General features: G+C 39.8%; 1 pseudogene; it reads left to right on the top strand.

Annotated features, from left to right (window-relative positions):
* Positions 1-15,352: 15,352 nt before the first annotated feature.
* Positions 15,353-15,471, top strand: LOC116535292 (annotated as a pseudogene).
* Positions 15,472-15,988: the final 517 nt, after the last annotated feature.

The raw sequence follows: 15,988 nt of genomic DNA on the forward strand, positions 1-15,988 counted from the left end.
AAAATGGATGTTTCTTTTTATCCACATGGCAAGGCTGCAAATTTTCCAAACTTCCAATCTTTGCTTCCACTTTGCTGCTTAGAAATTTTTTCTACCAAATACCCTAAATCATTACTCTCAAATTCAAAGTTCCAGAGATTCCTAGGGCAGGAGCACAATGCCTCCAACTCCTGTGCTAATGCACATCAAAAGCAGCCCCTGCTCCAGTTCCCAATAAATTTCTCATCTTCATCTGAGATCACCTCAGCCTTGACTTTATTTTTAATATCACTATCAGCATTTTAATCACAACAATTTAACAAGTCTCTAGGAAGTTCCAAATGTTCCCTCATCTTCCTGTCTTCTTCTAAGGCTTCTGAACTCTACTTATGGCTCTTATTCACTTCCAAAGTCAGTTTTACATTTTCAGTACCTTTATAGCAATACCCTACTCCTGGTACCACTTTTCTGCATTAGTCTGCTCTTTCACTTCTGTAAAGACATAACTGAGAGTGGGTAATTTATATAGAAAAGAAGTTTAATTGGCTTGCAGTTAAACAGGCTGTAAGGAAACATGGCTGGGGGTGGTGGGGTAGGGGTCAGGAAACTTTCAATTGTGGCAGAAGGCAAAGGGTAAGCAGACACATCTTACATGGCCAGAGCTGTAGTAAGTGAGAGAGTAAAAGTGCTACAAACTTTTAAACAACCAGTTCTCATGGTAACTCACTATCACAAAAACTGCAGCAAATGGGACATAAGCCAGCATGATCAAATCACCTCCTACCAGGCCCCACCTCTAACATTGGGGGTTAAAATTTTACGTGAGATTTGGGCAGGTACACAGACCCAAACCATATTGCTAATCAGAGGGGAAATGCAAAGTCCAACCATGATTGACATACCACCTTACTCCTCCAAGAATGGGCATTAGTAAAAAGTCTTAAAACAAGAGACAATGGTGTGGATGTGAGATAAAGGAAACACTTATATGCTGCTGGTGGGAATATAAATTCATGCAACTTCTATGGAATCCAGTATGGAGATTCCTTAAAGAATGAAAAATAGATCTAATGTTCAATACAATGATCCCACTACTGGATATCTACCCAAGGGAAACTAAGTCATTATATAAAAAAGACACTTGTACATGTATGTTTATAGTAGCACAATTCTCAATTGCAAAGGTGTGGAATCAACCTAATTTCTCATTGACTAATGTGTGGACAAAGAAAAAGTAGTATATGTACAACATGGAGTACTACTCAGCCATAAAAAATGAAATAATGTCTTTTGCAGCAAATTAGATATAGCTGGAGCCCATCATTCTAAATGATGTAACTCAGGAGTGGAAAACCAAGAACTGTATACTCTCACTTAAAAATGGGAACTAAGGTGTGAGTATGCAAAGGCATACAGAGTGATATTATGGACTTTAGAGACTCAGAAGGGGGAAGCACAGAGGGCTAGGGATAAAAATAACTACATAGTAAGTACAATGTACACTACTCAGGTGACTGGTGCACTAAAATCTCAGAATTCACCACCATGTAATTTAGCCATGTAATGAGAAAACATTTCTACCCCCAAAACTACTGAAAAATATTCCTTTAAGGTAAGGCTGAGGGTCAAAACCCACTAGGTAAAGACAGCAGGAAATCAGAGTCCTGGGACAAGGATGCTGAATAATTGGGAAACCAGGACATGCTGTCATACTGGGCTGGTAAAAGTTATGACCCTTGTCTTTTGCCAAATGGTTAACAGAAAAACTAAGTACACATATGGGCTCTGTGTGCTTGTCTTCTGGGCTTTTATGAAAGGGGGAGGGGAGAGGCTACAGCCAATTCAGAGGCCAGTCTTGGCAGGAAGAGGCAACTGGAAGAGGGAGTGGACATTGGCAGCTCAGCAGAAGAGGACAGTCCTTATGGTCTGCAGCAAAAAACCAGAGAGGCACAGGATGCCCATTTAGGCTGAGAGGCAGGCCTGGGGCTGGGCAGTTGATGGGGCTACCTACAGCTTCCAGGTACATGCTGATTCAAGAGTAGGTGTTTCCCTTTGTAGCTACAAAAGTAAGGGATAGTGGAAGGAACAACAGGGTCCTTGAATAATTCATTCATGTAGTGTCTCATTTGAAGCACTTTCAACTGAGGAGTATCATGCAGTGTTCTTACATTTGGCTTTGAGCCACCAGGCTATAGATAGGTCCTGCACTGAAATAAACAACTAAAAGATGAATAAAATGCTTCCGGTAGCAAATACTTTTATGATCTTATTATTGCAACAAATGTTTGAACAAATGACTTTTATACAGCCTCATGAATGTAAATATTATGTGTTATTTTAAAAGCACACAAAGCTGCTATTATTATTTTTAATAAAAGATTTAACTTTCAAAGGGGCTAACATAAAAAGCACATTAAGTGTACCCTCAGCTAAGATGTTGTCTTACACAATTCCAGCTGCTGTAATAAAATATCTTACACTGAAAATAAAAAGCAGAAATTTATTTCAACTTTTTATAAATAATAAAAATTTATTTCTCACATTTCTGGAGGCAGGGAAATCCAAGATAAAAGGGTCAGCAGATTTTGTGTTTGATGAGGGTTCTTTGATGAAAAGATGATACCTCATCACTTAGTCCCCACATGGTGAAAGAGGGTAAGGGCTGCCTAGTTCCATAGAATCCTTTTATTAGGGTACATATTCCATTTAGGAGGGCAGAGTCCTAATAGCTTAATCATCTCCTAAAGGCCTCACCTCTTCAAACATTTTCATTGGGAATTATGTATCCACATGAATTTTGGAGAGACAGAAACCTTCAGACCATAGTAGAAATTGATTATTTCAGCTTCCTACTTTCTTAGCAGAACCTAGAAGTCCCAGAACTTTGCAGCATAGGAGCCATACCAGAGGTGATGTGTCTGAGATATGGCCCACGTACGGGTTTTCTTGGGATTCTCTCTTGCCAGCATGACGATCTTTTAAAACGTGAGGCAGATATTTTTTAAAATGGAATTTCATATGAAAAGATAAATTTCTGGCTTTTTCAGAAAAATCAGGTGGTATATCAACACTGAGCTTTCAGGTCAAAATTCAGCTGCAGCCAAGTGATTGTGAACACTTTAGGTGGGCTTGAGTCTGAGTTAACCCCAGTCTCCCACTTCCTTCCATCCCTCAGAGAAGCAGAACACAGTTGCCATTTATCAATGTGTTTTTATATGTACCTGTTCTTATGTACATCATATTTCACTAATTTGTGCTGCCTGTCTGATCTCTATAGGCCTTGGCATTATAATTCCTCTTTTCATCCAGTTTCCTCCTTTTTCAGATAAGAAAATGGCAGATGTTCCAGATAAGAACATGAGATGGAGATGAAAGGAATCACTCACATTTACACAGCTGCTTTGCGGTAGGTGGGATTTTTTACTCTGGTCCACAACTTCTAGTTTAGCTCCCTTGCAGCATCATTCAGTCTTCCTGTCTTTCAGGGAAATATTTTATAAACATTTCATCCTGCTTATTTTCTTCCAAAATAATCAGGAACAAATTCAAATATAACAAACTTAGAGTAACTACAGAGGGCCAGGTGCTTCAGAGATGGAGCAGACTGACCCTTGCTAGAAGGAGCTCCGTAAGGCACTGTGGGTTGTTGGAGAGGGAACATTAGTCTTCCATGAGGAGCCAGGAGGTAGAAAGAGAGGCTGCTGAGATGGAAGGAACAAGGCATTTGTTCAGTGGAAAGTAAGCAGGGGCACATTGAATAAAAGGAGGCAGAAAGAATTATTTTTGATCAACAGAGTGAATCATTTCCTTTGAAAGTTCTTCTCTGCATAAAGCAATTTAGGAAGTCAATTTTCCCTGTCAGATCTATACACTCAAGATAAAAAAAAAAAAAAAAGTTCCAGCAATTTATACACTGTAATGTTGGTGTATATTGAATTCCTCATGGCTTACTACCAGTAGTTCCAATAAAACTTCTCCTCCTATATCCTTATTTAGTTTAGATTTTTATTCCCCTATCAGAAGTGAGAACTCTCCATCCAACAAGAATCACCTCCATCGGTTAAGTAGCCCTCTGGTGGAATAGGGGCTGCTCACTTCTAACCAGTCAGTAGGACACACACCAACCAAGCTAAAAATCACACAGGAGAACAGAGTCCAGAAATGGATACACATGGACGATGGATTTTTGACAAAGGTGTAAAGGCAAATCAATGAATCCTTTTTTTCTACAAATGTGGTTGAAATGATTGGATAGTCATACGTGAAAAAAAATAAAAAACTCATCTTAGCCTAAACCTTATACATTATATAAAATAAATTAAAAATTGTACCTGAAAAGCATAAAACTATGAAATTTTTTTAGAAGAAATCACAGGAGGAAATGTTTGTAACCTAAGGCTTGGTGAAGAGTTCTTAGATATGACACAAAAGTATGACCTGTAAAGAAAGAATAAGTAAACATAACTGATGTGGTTTGGCTCTGTGTCCCCACCCAAATCTCATGCTGAATTGTAATTCCTAGTGTTAAAGGAGGGGCATGGTGGGAGGTGTTTGGATCATGGGGATGGTTTCTAATGGTTTAGCACCATGCCCCCAGTGTTGTCTCATGATAGAGTTCTCATGAGATCTGATTGTTTGAAAAGTATGTAATACCTACACTCTACTCTCTCTCTCTCTCCTGCTCCACCATGGTAGGATGTGCTTGCTTCCCTTTCACCTTCCACCATGATTGTAAGTTTCCTAAGGCCTCTCCAGCCATGCTTTCTGTACAGCCTTCAGAACCGTGAGTCAATTTAAATTCTTTTGTTTATAAATTACCCAGTCTCAGGTATGTCTTTATAACAGTGTGAGAACAAACTAATACAGAGAATTGGTACCAGAGAAGTGAGGCATTTTTATAAAAATACTGAAAATGTGAAAGCAGTTTTGGAACTGGGTGATGGGCAGAGGCTGAAATCATTTGGAGGGATAAGAAGAAGACAGGAAGATGAGGGAAAGTTTGGAATTTCCTAGAGACTTGAATGGTTGTGACCAAAACACTGATAGTGATATGCACAATGAAGTTTAGGCTAAGGTAGTCTCAGATGGCACTGGAAAACTTATTGGAAACTGGAGTAAAGGTCACACTTGCTATGCTTTGGCAAAGAGACTGGCAGCATTGTGCCTCTGCTCTATGGATCTGTGGAACTTTGAATTTGAGAGAGATGATTTGTGGCATCTGCCAGATAAAAAATTTCTAAGCAGCAAAATGTTCAAGAAATGACCCGGCTGCCTCTAATAGCTTATGGTCATATGCATTTCCAAAAAGATGGTCTGAAATTGGAACATATTTAAAAGGAAAAGCGGAGCATAAAAGCTTAAAAAATTTGCAGCCTGCAAGCCAACCCTAGAAATTTGTATAAAGAACAGAATGTTAATAGTGAAGACAGTTGGGGATATGCCTCCAGGGCATTTCAGAGACCTCACAGCAGCCTCTCCCATTATAGACCCAGAGGCCTAACAGGAAGAATGGTATGGTTTCTTGGGGCAGGCCCAAGGCCCTATTGCCCTGACGAACCTCAACACTACTCATTGTTTTCTAGTTGCTACAACTCCAGCCATGGCTAAAATGTCCCCTGATATGTCTTAGGCTGCTACTCCAGAAAATAAAAGCTACAATGCTTGGTGGCTTCCATGTGGTGTTAAGCTTCTAGATGCACAGAGGGCAAGAGTTGAGGTTTGGGAAGCTCTGCCTAGATTTCAGATGATGTACAGAAATGTCTGGGCATTCAGGCAGAAGTATGCTGCAGGGGTGGATCCCTAATACACAGCCTCTACTAGGGTGATGTGAAGGGGAAATGTGGGGTTGGAGCACTGATACAGAGCCCCACTGGGTCACTGCTTAGTGGATCTGTGAGAAAAGGATGACAATGTCCTCTAGCCTCTAGAATGTTAGATCCACTGACAGTGTGCACTGTGAACCTGGAAAGGCCACAGACACACAATGCCAGCCTGTGAAAGCAGTCATGGGGTCTGTACCCTGCAAATTCACAGGAATGCAGCAGCCCAAATCCTTGGGAGCCCACCTTTTGCATCACTTTTCCCTAAATGTGAGACATGAAGTCAAAGGAGATTATTCTGAAGGTTTAAGATTTAAAGACTGCCCTGCTGGGCTTTGGGCTTGGATAGGGTCTGTAGCCCCAAGGGGGCTTTTACCCAATGCCTTTACCCACTATTGTATCTTTAATGTAGCTAACTCCTTTTTTAACAGACTCATAGGTGGAAAGGACTTGCCTTCTCTCAGATGAGACTTTGGACTTAGACTTTGGCATTAATGCTGGAATTAGTTAAGGTTTTGGGGGACTACTGAGATGGGATGATTGTATTTTTCAGTGTGAGGAAGACAAGAGATTTGGGATTGGCCAGGGGCAAAATGAAACGGTTTGATTCTGCATCCCCATCCAAATCTCAAGTCAAATTGTAACTTCTATTGTTGGAGGAAGGGAATGGTTGTAGGTGAGTGGATCATAGGTGTTATATCTAATGGTTTAGCACCCTGCCCTTAGTTCTGTCTTTTAATAGAGTTCTTCCAAGATCTGGTTGTTTAAAAAGTGTGTAGTACTTCCCTTTGTGCGCTCTCTCTCTCTCTCTCTCTCTGTGTGTGTGTGTGTGTGTGTGTGTGTGTGTGTGTGTGTGTGTGTCTTCCTTGCTCTTTCCTGCATGGTAAGATGTGCTTGTTTCCCCTTCCCTTTCCACCAGGATTATGTTCCACCAAACATAATCCTGGTGGAAAGGGAAGGGGAAACAAGCACATCTCACCATGTTTTGGCTGAAGAGCCTTTCAGAGGCTTCCTGTATAGCCTGAAAAACTGCGCATCAATTCAGCTTCTTCTCTTCATAAATTACCCAGTCTCAGGTATGTCTCCATAGCAGAGTGAGAACAAACTAATACAAAATTGTATCAAAAAGAAAAAAAAGAAATGTTTTCTCTGAGAAATCTACCATTAATAAACTGAATGACAAGTAGTGAGCTGAAAGAAAACATTTGCTAATCTGACAGAAAACTTTTACCCGGCACATACATATAAAGACTTTTTAGAAATCAATTAAAAATTCAGACAACAAATATGTGAACAGATACAAACAAAGAAGATATGTGGATGGTAAATGAACATATAAAAAGATGTCATTAAGAAAATGCAAATGAAACCAATGAAGTGATACCCCAACACTTCTCTTAAGGTGGGAAAACAACAAAAATAACAACAACCAGAAAACAGCAGGTGGTGGCAAGGATGCAGAACAACGGGGTTCCTCGTGCATTGCTCATGGGGATGCCAGATGGAACAACCTCTTGAAAACAGTTTGGCAGTTTGCAGAAGTTAAGTTTACACTCACTGTATAGAGCAGCAATTCTATCCCTATCATATTTATTCTAGGAATTTACCCAAGTGAATTATATTCACAAAATAACTGTTCATGTAGGTTTAGTAGCACCTTTATCCAAAATCACCATAAGCTGTAAACAACATAAATATCTTTAATTGGAGAATGGATAACCAGAATATGGTACATCTATATAATGGAATAATACCCAGAATTAAATATATATTAAAAAAAATACTACTGATACTAGCAAATTGAAGGATTGTCTAGAGAAATATGATGAGTGAAAAACAAAACCACAATCTCATAAGGAAATATACTGTAGGAATCCGTTTATATAACATTCTTAAAAAGCAAAAACTACAGGAAGAAGAACACATCTGTGACTGACATGGGTTCTGAGTGTGTGGAGAGCTTAACAGTAAAGAGTTTCTCAAGGCAACATGAGAAAATTTGAGGGACTGATGGAACTGTTGTGTATCCAGATAGTGTTGTGGTTACATAAATCTAAAAGTGTTATAATTCATAAAACTGTACATGCAGAAAAATTAATTGTATATTGTATTGATTATAGATAATCACACAGGTAAGATTCAAGTTGAGGATAGCCCGGTATGTGAAAGAATGTGATACTAACTTCATGAAAGTCTACACAATATCTCACAGTCTAGGCTCCATGAGGGAAGGGACAGTACCTGAAAGCCAGGTACCAGTAGGGATGACTGTCATCCCTGGAGCAAAGTTGGTGCTTACTACATGTTGGTAGACTGAACGAATAAGCACTGAAGTGTGTTGTGGCCATTTTATTCTTTTTATGTGTATTCTGAGATCTTTTAGGTGATATTATTTAATCTAACTCAAATATAGGGGCCAGAAACCAAAATGGAACAGATATAAATCACTTTTAACATCTCAGGAAAAATTTTTGCTCTATGTTTTCCCAATCCTAGCAACAATACATGTCTCTCTTAAAAGAAGGGATAAGTGAATAGATCAGTGTTTGGTTGATTGAGGCTAAGGAATCTATTAGACAATCAAAGCAGGGATGTAAAAGATACAGTTGAATCTCTAGAAGAGAGATCTGATCTGTAGATTCACATGTGTGGGTTTGGTGGCAGTGGAGGTCTGCAAATAAATTATAAGACCTGGTAAAATCTGAAGAGTAAACATCACAACTGGATCCAGGGTAAATTACTAGGAAACATAAGCTTTAAAAGTGATAGCAGAGAAAGTAGATTCTCTAGCAGAGTTTGAAATAGAATTGACCTCAGAGAGAAAGAGAAAACCAGGAGACAATGGTGTCACATAAATAAGCATGAAGTCGCATCAAGAACAAGGTAGTCACAGTGTCAATGACTGCAAAAATGTCCATAGACAGACAGAATGAGGGCAAAAGAAGGTGTGAGGTTCATTGATTATTAGAAAAAGTTCCAACTGTTAGTTTTCTATTGTGTACCTATTTTGTTCAGGCATGTTAATGTTCTTCAAATTAGAAAGGACAGAACATACAGTTAAAGAGGGGAATTCCCACCCCAGATCAACAAAACGGTGGCAGGAGATTATCTGACTATTTACTAAAAATATAAGCCTTCAGGTCCAGCCTAATGAAATTCACAGTGTGACAAGACCTTACGGGTATAATTTCAGTCACTGTCAGTAATTTTTGACATGGCTTGTAAAACAGAAGAGAGATGCTCACAGAATGGGGAGAGACAAAGGTTGCTTAGAATTTCAAGAAAAATAAACAATTGGGAATTTATACACTAACACTGTTTGTCTGGCCCTGAATGCTGAAAAGGTTTTGGTAGCAGAAGTCAGAGATCACTCCAGGTTTTAGGACCAGATCATTTATTGATGATGAAAATATTTTTTAAAATACAGAATCTAGACAACAATTTCTAAGGAAAGGTGAAGGGTGTCATTTTGGTATCTCAGACCTGAGCTGAAGTTGGGCTATGCAAATGTAAATACTGGAGACAAGTATTGACACTCAGCTGGAGTTTCATACATGGAAGTTCAAGGAGGGGTAATATTTTATGTAATGGTATTTTAAAAAAAATTTTCAAAAGTAGTAAAAAGAGAATATCACTGGACCAGGAACTGATTTTTGCACAGTTGCAAAATGCTCAGGAGAGGCGATGGAGAACTAGGAACATGAAGTGTTAGGCCAAAGGTCAGAGTGGTACGGAGTCCTGTGAGCACACCACCCTCTCCTACTCACCCACTCCTGACATTACGCTAGTTATCTCCTCTGCCGGGGATACGCTTCTTCCACACTGCATCCCAATCACCAGGTTAACGTCTGTTGCTCCATAAATCTGCAGCTTATGTGTCACCATTTCCAGACAGTCTTCCCAGTACCTCCTTCCTACCACTTCCTCGCAAATAATAGTAATAATAGCCATACCCATGTTATTCATCTAGTATGTTTGTATAAGTGCACACAAGAGTATAAGTTGGCTTTGACATAAGGATCCGTACCAGATCTCTCTCCTTGGCTTGTATATGTCGGTCTTCTCACCATGTGTCTTCACATCATCTTCCGTCCATACATTTCTCTCTGCCAAAATTTCCATTTTTTATGAAGACATCCATCACACTGGATCTCATTTCACATGATTAACATGATTAAATCTGTAAAGCAGGGGTCCTCAACCTCCAGATCATGAGCCAGGCTGGTTCGTGGACTGCCAGAAACTAGGTTACACAGCAGGAGGTGAGCATTTGGTGAGCTAGCATTACCAGTGGCATTAAATTCTCATAGGGTGTGAGCTCTGTTGTGAACTGCACATGTGAGGGATCTGGGTTGTGATCTCTTTATGAGACTCCACCTAATGCCTGATGCTCTGAAGTGGAACAGTTTCATCCTGAAACCATCCCTTCACCCATCCATGAAAATATTGTCTCTCATAAAACTGGTCCCTGGTGTCAAAGAGGTTGGGAACTGCTGCTGTATGCCTAAATAAAGATAAATTTTGAGGTGCTGGGAGTTAAAACTTCAACATATGAATTTTACTAGACACAATTCAACCCATAACACTGTCTTAAATAGGGTGCCCAATCTTTTGACTTCCGTGGGCCACATTGGAAGAATTATCTTAGGCCACACATAAAATACACTGACACTAATGATAGTTGATGATCTTTTTAAAAAAATCAAAAGAAAATCTCATAATATTTTAATAAAGTTTACAAATTTGTGTTGGGCCACATCCAAAGCCATCCTGGTCCACATGTGGCCCACAGGCTGCGTGTTGGACAAGCTTGGTCTAAACCTGTATTTGTTGCTCATAAATATAGCGTAATAACACATGAGTAATGATGGTCTATACCCAGACCTCAAATCCTCTGCATTTTATGTGAAATAAAGATAGAGAACACCGGCATATTCTCATCCATATACAATTGGCAAACACAAAACCAAAGGAGTCTTGGAACTGCAGCTTCTTCTGTAAATGTATACATGTAACAGACTAATTCCTGACTTCATCGATTACTCAATTCACAAGGTTAGTTATTTACCAGTAGTGGAAAACCAGGAGGAATCCAGACTCAGTGAAGACCTCAACTACTGCCTAATAGATCAGCTCACAGGAAGCCACAGCCAGGCATAGAAAGAGTGGAGTCAGGCTGACCTTGTGCAAGTCACTTCACATCTTTAGCCCCAGTTCCTCATCAGTAAAACGGAGATGGGAATAACTATACTACCACCCTGAGCTGTTCTGAGAATTGAATAAGATGTGAAATGAAACCTTGCATCATGGTGCCTAAAATATATTAAGCAGTCAACAAATTTTAAAAGTATGTTATCCATGGCCAGGTATGAGGTAAACATTCATCCTGCAATGTTCACCAAATTAACAAGTGATAACCAGATGCTCACCATTTACTTCATTTAGCATTCTCTGAAGATCAAAATGTTAGCCAACTTCCATTACAGATTTCTAATGTGTTAAATTTCCCGCTGATGATTCCAAGTTCCATGGAAAGCTTTCTTTGAGATCGGTAATACAGAAGATGTTGTTCTAAACATATATACATGGTACAGACAAAGGTAATTGCTTCCATAGAAACAAGGGCTATGTGATAATGTTCAGAAAACTTCCTCCCACTCTTCTCCTCAGCCAGAGTTTTTTGCTTCATGGTTTTCAGAGATTGAAAAACCCAACAACGTACTTTGAATATGTACCACAAAAAAAAAAAAAAAAAAAAAAAAAAAAATTAAAGGCAGGTATAGCCAGCCTAATGTTTTGAATTGATTTCAATCATTTCTTCAGATTAATGGAGATATCAACATGTGAAATGTGTGTGTGTGGTGGGAGGCAACACTAGTGGTTTGCAATTCCAAATATCCATTGAAAGAATCCTTGATGTCATTGAGGATGAGAAATAAGAAACTCTATTTTCAAGCCCAGAAAGTCTGGCCAGATAAACTGTGGAGAGCTTTATTAAACTATAGAGTTATATTGATTAGAGGAAGTACATTATCAAAATATTTACACCAAGCCTTCCAGTACTAGGAATGTCTTTGTGAAAACAAACTTCTCTGTCTTCTGGTGCCACACCACAGGGGTACACAACAAATGGTGGATAAACTGAATAAAACTAAATTTCATGAATCTCTTTATCAAAACTGAAATCTCAGCATCTTCAATATCTTCTTCTCTCTTAAAAATGTAATGAAAGTCAGCCAATTCTGCCATTAAACTATCTTTGGAATCTTGACCAACTTTTTTCATTTTCATTGCTGCAGCCAATGTTTCAGGCTCTTATAACTCACATTTATCCTTGCAATAATTTGGGTACTACAGATAAAATCTGGACTTTCTGGCATGGCATTCCAAGGCTCTCTGCACTGGAGCTCCAAGCTGCCTATCCCCACCCCCATGCCCCATCCAACCCACAAGGGCCATCCACTCCTTTTGCTTTGAAAACCTCAGACACATTAATAATACTTCATTACTTTTGTTCATACTGCTTTTCAACCTTTGCTATTCACCTCCTCACCTACATGTTACTCCTTGCCAATCAAAGCCTACTCATCCATCAGAGGCTCCATTCAAATGTTTTCACTAAGCCCTCCCTGACACCTGGAAAAGAATTAATCAATTCCTCTGCTAAACTCCCATCGCCCTTTAATTATATATTATTTTTCTCATGACACTAAGAGTTACCGTCCTTCAGGGGAAAAGGTGGAGTCAGATATATGTCATTTAAAATCCCAACTCTGATACCTTTTAGGAGTCTGACCATAGGCGTGTCATGTAACCTTGCTATTCCTTAATTTTATCCTACTACTACAGACTGGTATAATATATGCAGTTAAATATTATTTTCTTCATTTTTATTCTGGACATATAGTGTGTGCTAGAGCAGTCTCTCTCTCTCTCTCGGTGTCTCTCTCTCTTCCTGTGTCTCTCTCTCTCCCCCACACACACTTCTCTCTCTCTCTCCCTCACACACACTTCTCTCTCTCTCTCCCTCTCCCTCTCTCTTTCTCTCTCTCTATTTCTCTCTCTCTCACTCTCTCCCTCCCTCCTGACAACTGGCTCCTAGCACAATAGAAGTACTTAATAAATTCAACATTCATTCAATGTTGAATGAATGGCAAATTAGTATATTCTCAATGGTTGCTTCTCATGTGTACTGAGTAACCCCAGTAAACATTCATTTTCTGATTCCAGGATGAAGCTCAGAGAAATGAAAGAAATGTAATCACCCCTCACTTCCAGTCCAGCATTCACCAACTTTATCATTGTTATCACTGCCATCATTTCTCTCTTCTTACTGCACTCCTCTCCCTACTGAGCCTTTATTCCAAAGAGACAAAATAACCTAATTACACTTAAATCATTCTACCTTATAATTAATCAAAGCCAGCTGTGATAGCAAGTGGAAAGTTTCAATTTTCCAGTCAAATTTCTTTCCTAAAAGTGTCTGTGGGAAAACTTCAGAAGATAATCTATCACAATGAAGGTGCAGATCTCTGACTTGAGAGAAACTGCCCATGATTCAATTACCTACCACTGGGTTCCTTCCATGCTACATGGGGATTATGGGAACTACAAGTGAAGATGGGATTTGGGTGGGGACAGAGCCATACCTATCATCCATTAAAAAGTGAGCAAAATACATGACCAGACACTTCTCAAAAGAAGACATTCATGTGGGCCAAAAACATATGAAAAATAGTTCAACATCACTGGTCATTAGATAAATGCAAACCAAAACCAAAATGAGATACCATATCACACCAGTCAGAATGGTGATTATTAAAAAGTCAAGAAACTATAGATGCTGGCAGGGGTGTGGAGAAATAGGAACACTTTTACACTATTGATGGGAATGTAAATTAGTTCAACCATTGTGGAAGACAGTGTGGCAATTCCTCAAAGACCTACAACAAGAAATACCATTTGACCCAACAATCCCATCACTGGGTATATACCCAAAGAGATATAAGTCATTCTATTATAACAATATATGCACATGCATGTTTATTGCAGCACTATTCACAGTAGCAAAGACATGGAATCAACCCAAATGCCCATGAATAATAGGATAAAGAAAATATGGTACATATAGACCATGGAATACTATGCAGCCATAAAAAAGAATGGGATTATGTGCTTTGCAGGGACATGATTGAAGCTGGAAGCCAATTATCATCAGCAAACTAATGCAGGAATAGAAAACCAAACACTGAACTGGGCACAGTGGCTCACACCTGTAATCCCAGCACTTTGGGAGGCCGAGGCGACTGGATCACCTGAGGTCAGGAATTCAAGACCAGCCTGGCCAACATGGGGAAGCCCATCTCTACTAAAAATACAAAATTAGCTGGGCCCAGTGGCAGGGGCCTGTAATCTCAGCTACTCAGGAGGTTGAGGCAGAAGAATCACTTGAACCTGGGAGGTGGAAGTTGCAGACCTTGTTGTAGGTCTTTGAGGAATTGCCACACTATCTTCCACAAGCTGAGATCACACCACCGGACTCCAGCCTAGGCAACAAGAACAAAACTTTGTCTCCAAAATAAAAAAGAAAGGAAAAGAAAAAAAGAAGAAAACCAAACACTGCATGTTCTCACTTATAAGAGGGAGCCAAAAATGGGAATACCTGGACACAGCGAGGGGAACAATACACACTGGGGCCTGTCGGGGGTAGGGTGTGGAGGGAGAGAAGGCATTAGGAAAAATAGCTAATGCATGCTAGGTTTAATATCTAGGTGACAGCCTGATAGTTGCAGCAGACCACCATAGCACACATTTGCCTATGCAATAAACCTGCACATTCTGCACATGTACCCTGAAACTTAAAAAACCGAGATGGGTGGATCATGAAGTCAAGAGATCAAGATCATCCTGGCCATGGTGAAACCTCATCTCTACTAAAATACAAAAAATTAGTTGGGCATGGTGGTGCGCGCCTGTAATCCCAGCTACTTGGGAGGCTGAGGCAGGGGTATCACTTGAATCCAGGAGACGGAAGTTGCAGTGAGCCGAGATTGTGCGACTGCACTCCATCCTGGTGAAAGATCAAGACTCTGTCTCAAAATAAATAAATAAATAAATTGGTTAAATTAATTAAATTTTACATTACTAAATTACAGTGTACTTTATAACAGTCTTCTCATCTTTGATATTATTTGTGTGACCACACTTGCCAAGAAACATTATTATTTTAATGAGTCCTACTTAAAGATACCATACTGTAACACTGATATCCCAGACCTCACCAGCCTGAAAGATTACATTTACTTTTCATGACCAAAGCATGGAAGCTCAAACCTCTGTCAGCCTGACTGCTGGCAATTAAGACACAATTTCTTGGGGTGCTTTTCTAGTGCTCCACACAAGACTTTTAGTTGCAGGCATCAAGCAATGTTCACTGCATTCTTCCCAGTTTTATCTTCCCCAGGTGGCCACACTTGAAGCCAGTGGCAAGAGGTTTCACTGTCATCAATGGCCCATCTTGCAAGGCCCTAGGTCCGAACTAATGACCAAGGACCATCTACGGCCATACCACCCTGAATGCACCCAATCTCATCTAATCTCGGAAGATAAGCAGGGTCAGGCCTGGTTAGCACTTGGATGAGAGACTGCCTGGGAATACCAGGTGCTGTAGGCTTCTGGCTCTTCCACTCCCTGCCTTCTTCCCTCTTAAAAAAAAAAAATGAAAAAAAAAAAAAAAAACAAAAAAAAACAAAAAAAAAAAAAACAAAGACCAAGAACCAAAGGTATTACGCCTATATGCTTTCTCATCTTCAGAGGGCTAGGGCATTGCTGGGATAAAGATTCCAATTTGGAGTCCCAACTTGGCAGTGCAGCAGTTCAGCTCACAGCCAGAGTTTCATTGCACCCAAAGAAATGTGAAAGCTTTGGGCTAGAATCTCAATCCCTACCCAGGATCTCACTGATTATCTCATAAACTTATGGTTCTGTAGATTTCTGGTGTTCAGGCCTCTAAGCAGAGAAGTTCAAACCCAGTTCACACTGCCAGATGGCAGAGAGTTCTTAGAGTGGGTTACCTGAAAACAGTCTTGGATGGAGAGTTGCTTGCAGGAGTTTGACTAGGGAAAGCTCCTGAGAGTGGCATTGTGGAACTGTACCTGAGCCATGAGTTTCAGAGGTCAGTGAAAGATAGT

Source organism: Sapajus apella, unplaced genomic scaffold, assembly GCF_009761245.1.
Source record: "Sapajus apella isolate SASKATOON/1434 unplaced genomic scaffold, GSC_monkey_1.0 scaffold93, whole genome shotgun sequence".
Classification (NCBI taxonomy): Eukaryota; Metazoa; Chordata; class Mammalia; order Primates; family Cebidae; genus Sapajus; species Sapajus apella.